The following is a 6,697-nucleotide window of genomic DNA, read 5'->3' as shown; positions in this document are numbered from 1 at the left end:
TTTTTATGAATTTATTTCTAAAATAAAATAAAGAATAATTTGGTGGTTGAAATGAATTTTTTGCATTTCAATCGCCATCGAAGTTATTGAAGAAGAAGAACTCGTTGACAAGAAGGGGGAAACGAAAGCGAAGTGATTTTGCGCACTTGTCGGCGCAGATGCATGATTTCGGTAACAAGTGGAAAAAATATTTTATTTAGATCACAGAAGTATGCAAAGGGAAGGGGGATTTTGACCGCTGTTGCCACTTTTCCAATCGGCGCGGTGGTTGATAAAATTTTAGATTTTTAGATTTTGTCATCGCCGCGACGAAAATCAACTTGTGGACGGCTCATGTTTGTAGCAGGGTAAGTGTGCAAGGTGCGCACGAATTTGTGAATGGCAGTTTTTACGTTTATGAATGAATGTCTTGCTCGTGAACACTAATCCATTATGTCCATGTATGCATATGTACATACATATATGTATTTATGTATGTACATAGTTTGTTTACCTGTACATATGCACATTTATATCTATGTATTATTCACAAGTAAATATTAATTTAAACATATGATCATAATCATTTAATTTAATATATCTTCAATGTTGATAGATAATATTCAATTTCTTGATTAAACATCAAAATATTCCTCAATTAATAAAATTTGGCAAAACGATGGTGGTTTTCTGCACACACAATTACACGAAATTCGAGCGTCGCAAGCTTGCGCATGAAATTGAACGACATCGTAAAACACTGCTTAAGCGCCATGATTTTAATGTGTTGTGTGGCGGATGCGCTAGATTATTTTCGCGTGTTGCATTTTTGGTGGGGATCAAATCCCAGTTGGAGAAATTTTTTTTTTTGTTTTTATTTTTTTAATGTAATTAAATTTTCCTTTTTTAATTTTATGTTGACCTTTGGGGTTTATTTTATAAATTGATTTTTATTTATAAAATGTATGCATAAAAATTCCCATAAAAGGTAGGGCAGCATAATATGATTCTATGAAATTGTAGTTATGGAAAAATATTTCATAGCCACATGTATTTGCGAAAAACTTCTTTGTAAATACTTTTAGTTTCAATTCATTTATGCAGTTGCATGTATATAATTTTTTTAATGCTTTCGAATTTTTTTCGCTAAATATAAATATTCCAAAAAAGTACTAAAATTTGTCAAAAAATATTTTTAATACATGTACCTACCTAAAAAAATTAACAATCTATGTAATATGTAAAATAAGCAAATGGTATTGGGCATCAATTAATCGGAAGGTTTTTGCATCAAATAATTCCGGTTCATTATTTGCTTTATTGCTCAAACCTTAAGTTTCTTATCATTATAATTGTTTTCCATATAAAAAGGAAAAATTAAGAAAATAATTAAAACTTGGCAGTATTAAGTAAAAATTGCTTAATATTTCGATTTACTACCCAGCAACACGGAGTATATCAATGTATGTATGTGTATGGGCATACATAAGTGAATATATACATACTTATGTATATTTAATTAAATTATAATAAAATAGTAGGTATGTAACTTTTTATAAAAAAGTCGATTTTATATGACTAGACGATTCTCGAAAAAAGACAAAATATTGCCTTAGAAAATCTTATAAGTTTAGCTGAAATAGAAAAATTCATACATGTTTGCAAAACTCAATTTGCAATCAGCAAATCGATTTCACGCAAATATCATATTTTCGGCACGCAAGCAAATGTACAAAAGCCCGCTCCTTTCCCCGTTTCCCCGCTTCTTCTGTACACTTGTCGTTCTGACTTCCATTTTTATTTTAGAGTTTGTTTTGATCCGACACAAGCACGCGCCTGCCTCCGCAAGCATCCCCTCTGCCTAGTGCTTATTATATTGCTGTTCCTCTTTCCTGTTTCGTTCTTATTTTTTCATTTTGCGTTCAACTATGGTAAATTTGCCGAAGTGTGGTGACACGGAAAAATTTTTGGTATGGTGGCAGCCGACGAGTGGTGTATTTGGCCGACTGCACCCCAAAATTTCTGGCAGCAATTAGTTCACACAGAAAATGCGCCTTCTCATTTATAAACGTTCTCTGGGGAAAGTGGAGGGAAATGTTTGTTTCCTTTTATACGTGACTTATATTTTAAAAGAGTATATATATTACGCAAATACCTCGCATAGTTACTCATTTAAATTGGTTTTTGTATCTAAATCCACACATTTTCTTGCCAACTACCAACAGGGTTGCTTAAGTAGCTAAAAGGAAATTTTACCGAGTTGAGCGTTCTTTTGTCGCTCGCTTACAAAAAAAAAATGCAGCTAGTATAAATGGTGGTCTGGACATACAACATTCAAAGCGGTCTGGACATACAACATTGCAAGTTGCGTTGTAATAATAATATATCTCAATCCCATAGAATTTGTTTTGATAACTTTTGATTTTGAAAGTTTAGCAAAAGTCATTATAAACAGTTTATGAGATTGAAAACGAAAAACGTGGAGCGCATGCAATACAAAGCACTACATATGTACATAACATAAACCTAAAATTTCAACAGCGAAAGTACAAATTTGAGATCGATTTTAAGCGGTCGTTATTAATATACCCACATACATACATATATTACTCTTCAATTTCAAATCAGGCCTATTACATGCGCCCCACGCTTTTCATTTTCAATCTCATAAATTGTTTATAATGGCTTTTGCTAAACTTTCAAAATCAAAAGTTATCAAAACAAATTCTGTGGGACTGAGAAATATTATTTTCTACTTTTTAGTCCATTTATAAAAGCGTTGTATATTAAAAAGTTTTTTTTTATTTTATTTATTTTCTACTTTCTAGTATTGTCTGTACAAAATTTTGCAATAGATACTAAAATAATTCAACTTGCAGTGAAAAGAGAACAGAAGACCATGCAAGCAAAATGTTGTTTGCTCACATTTAGTATATGTCTACATATGTACATACCCTGAAAACCATTTTTTCAGAATATTCTGAATCGTAAAGAAATTTTAAAGAATTCGGAAAGATCCCATCCGATTTTTTGCCGAATTTTCTAAGATGAAATAAATTACGCACACTTCCATTCTTTTACGAAATTTCGGAAGAAAATCGGTAAACAAAGGAAAATAATGCTGCTATGTGAAGAATTTCTTGCAGACTTTTTTCAGAATTTTTCGTACAGAAATTTCTTTACGAGTTCGTGTCAACCACTTCATATAATTTTCTTTGAAGATTCGGAAAAAAATCGTTACAGAAATCAGATACTCCTAAAGATTTCGTTAAGATTTCGGGAACTTTGATTTGCAGGGTACATACATATAGCAGCAATTAATTTCATTTAAAGAAATGGCGTGTCGTCCATTTCCGCTGTAGCGTATGTAGTGCATATTTTTAACTTCTTCTGGCGAGGCGACATCTATCTCTAGAGTTTTTCTAATTGTATGTCTGTGATATGATAACTACGACGAGGTTGATATCTAGACTAGGTTTGCCATAAATACCTTTGCTATATTTATACTATAAAATGGTGGTCTGGACATACAACATTGCAAGTTGATAAAAGCGTTGTAAAAATACATGTTCCGCATTCGCATCCGCGGATGTCTAAAATTCCACATTACCAACATCCCTAGTACAAATGTAAAAACGACGAGATAAATATGAGAAATGAGAGAGCATTCTGGTGGCATGAAAGCAGAAGAAGCAGTACAGCAGGTGGTGATTGGCAGCAGCGGCGTAGCAGAGGAGCGTGCGAGCATTGTATTTATATTTTCTGTGGATGTTGCATTTGCACTATTTTTACTTTGCGTATTTGTATGTATGTAGCTCTTAGTTGTAAGAACATATGTCTGCTCTGTACTAGGGGTGTTGCGAATGTGGAGTTTTAGACATCCGCGGATGCGAATGCGGATGCGGATGTTTAAAAGCTAACATCCGCGGATACGGATGCGAATGCGGATGTCAGGTATTTTTAAGAAATAATTTAGATGGGTAAATTAGGTGATTTAGGTAAATAAAAAATGGCAAGGTTAATAATTTTTAATAATCTGCCTTATCCTGAGTTTTTCCCGAAAAAAATTCACCCGAAAATTTGTATTCCGGCCATAATAAATATGTACATGAAAGCCAAAAGTGAAAAGTGAACCGGTACGGGGAAAATTAAACTCACGATAAGACTGAATTTTTTTTTTAGTACTTGAGTTTAAAAATCGGAACATTGTACTTAATAAAAACTTTTTGAAGGGTCGTAAATCAAACCTGCGCCACTATATAACTACTCGCTCGTGGCGACAAACTTGAAAAACTTGAAACTTGGCAAAATTGTAAAATCTTTTCGATTGACACTGCACCAGTTGAGAGGACTTTCAGTTATATTTATTTATTTTTATTGCGGTGCAAATGTCGGCTGCAAATTTCGGATGTATCCTCCTGACTTTCAACTTCACAATCTAGCATCATGGCACAATTGTTTTTTAAACGCCGTTTTTCGAAAGAATTCTTCATTCTCATTCTTTTGGTTGTTTCGGAATTTGTCACGTCATCAGAGTTTTTCAATTTTAGTTTTTGTAACTCATTTTTAATGCTTTCTTCTGTTACTGGTTCAACAAAGTGTGATTGATTCTGACATTGCTCTCATAAGAAGCAGGCTATAATGTCAAATTGAAATGAATTGTTAACCCATTTGAAAATGTGTTTTTTTTTTTAATTTCAATAAAAAAAAAATACACACAAATTTTTCAAGCAACAAATTTTCTTAATAAACGTGAAATTGTTTAGAGATAAACCGCCGAGAAGAGCAAGTAAGTACATTTAAGTTTGGTAATAAGTAAATACGTTCGACTTTGCTTAAATATTTAATGTAAGGAAACCAAGATGAAACGGAGCAAAACGTTTGAACGGTGCGCTGTATGCAATAAAAGTCAGGGCACGAAAATAGTGCGATGTTTTAAACCACCTAGCTGCGAATTAAGACGGAAACGATTCATCTCGCGTTTGTGAAAACCACTTCAAGGAAAGTGATGTCCAAATCAAACACTTTCCAACGAGCTCGTTTATACCCATGCGCAGTTCCAATGCCATACGAAATAACTGATACAAGTGAGGATTTAGTACGCGATCAGGATACATTCTTTGTTGATGCCCAAACTCAAACAGACGACTCTTTAGAATGCACGTTCCGAACAGAAATATTTCGGCTTACCGAAAAAATTAAACCATGCAAGCAAGTATGGAAGAACTTAGATTAAAACCGCGCGAAGCAAGGTCTTTAATGGAAAACTATTTCGTATGAAAAAAATTTAATTTCAAAATTGTTAGAGTTAAGTTCACATATAAAATTGGTAAAAAATGTAAAATCATACTTTTATATGTGTCGAATAATGTTTAGGATAAAAAATTGATATATAAAAATAAACGCATAAAAGCATAAATTTTGAGCAATTAAAAACAAGAAAATTGCGAAAACGATTTTATAAACAATTTGTGTTATTTTATTGACAAAATATATGTGATGTAAGTAATTTAAGTAAAACAAAACTATAATCGAAATAAAAGCCTAGGGCATCAGTGCTGATAAGATTCATGCATCTCTAAGGGTTAATTCGTTTGTTTATACTTTTTGACATTATAGTACCTTAAAAGAGAGCTGCATTGAGTTGTCAATCACACCTTGTTTAATACACCTTGGATATACGTCTGTGCACTTGCACAATATTCTAGTGACCGAAAATAACAGTTATTTTTTCCTAGTTAAATTTGGCCTAATATTTTTTATTCCGAAATAACCGTCCTATCCGGATAGTAAAGAAACCGCTTATCAAAATTAAACAAATTTGGTATCATATGAAAGAGGACTTAAAAGCTTTCAAATAGAAATAACGAATGAACGTTACCACCTCTATTTATATTTTTTTTTTTATAACTTAATACTAAAGAAATTAAATACATACCTGACCTAATGTTTGTTCTATGGTAATTAATTAACCTTTTTATTGAAATATTTTTCAATGTGTGGCTTTCCTCTTTTAGACATTTCAGTTTTAAAGCTATTTAAGTCCTCTTTCATTGGATACCAATTTTGTTTAATTTGGATAAGCGGTTTGTTTATTATCCGGAAAGTACTTTTATTTCGGAATAAAAAATATTTGGTCAAGTTTAACTCGTAAAAAAATAACTGTAATTTTCGGTTCCTTAAATATTCGCATTCGCAAAAGATCCGCATTGATGAAAAATGTTATCCACGCAAATGGAATAAGCTATTGGATTTAGAGTCAACTTTAAATCTGATCTTTTGGTACCTATGTACATACAAATATTGTTTTGCTAAAGAAATATAAATTGATTCGAGTGTAAAATTTAATAGCAACGTAAGAGAAAAATTAATGTAAAATGGATGCTGACACAATTAGAGCTATGACGGTTGAAATGTTGAAGGAGAAGTTGAGTGTAACAGGAAGAAAGAAAGAGTTACAGTTGCGTTTATTACAACATTTAGTTTTTGGCTACGAACGAGAGGAAGAAGAAAGCGATAGCGAATCGATAAATTCGGTATTCGTAGACGCTGCGGTAAACAATAGAAATGCACAAAGGGTGTTATTTACGCTGCGCGATATTCAAGATGGTGTTTAATTTTTTTTTTGGAAACACTACTTTTGACGTGTGCTACTGGGTTGAGGAGTTTGAAGACGCATCTTATATGGTAGGTTGGAACAACCTGCAAAAGTTTGTTT

The sequence above is a fragment of the Rhagoletis pomonella genome, unplaced genomic scaffold (assembly GCF_013731165.1).
Source record: "Rhagoletis pomonella isolate Grant_MI unplaced genomic scaffold, Rhpom_1.0 Rhpom_scaffold_00001, whole genome shotgun sequence".
NCBI classification, from domain to species: Eukaryota; Metazoa; Arthropoda; class Insecta; order Diptera; family Tephritidae; genus Rhagoletis; species Rhagoletis pomonella.
The sequence above is the reverse complement of the archived record's forward strand: the minus strand, read 5'-3'. Positions refer to the sequence as shown.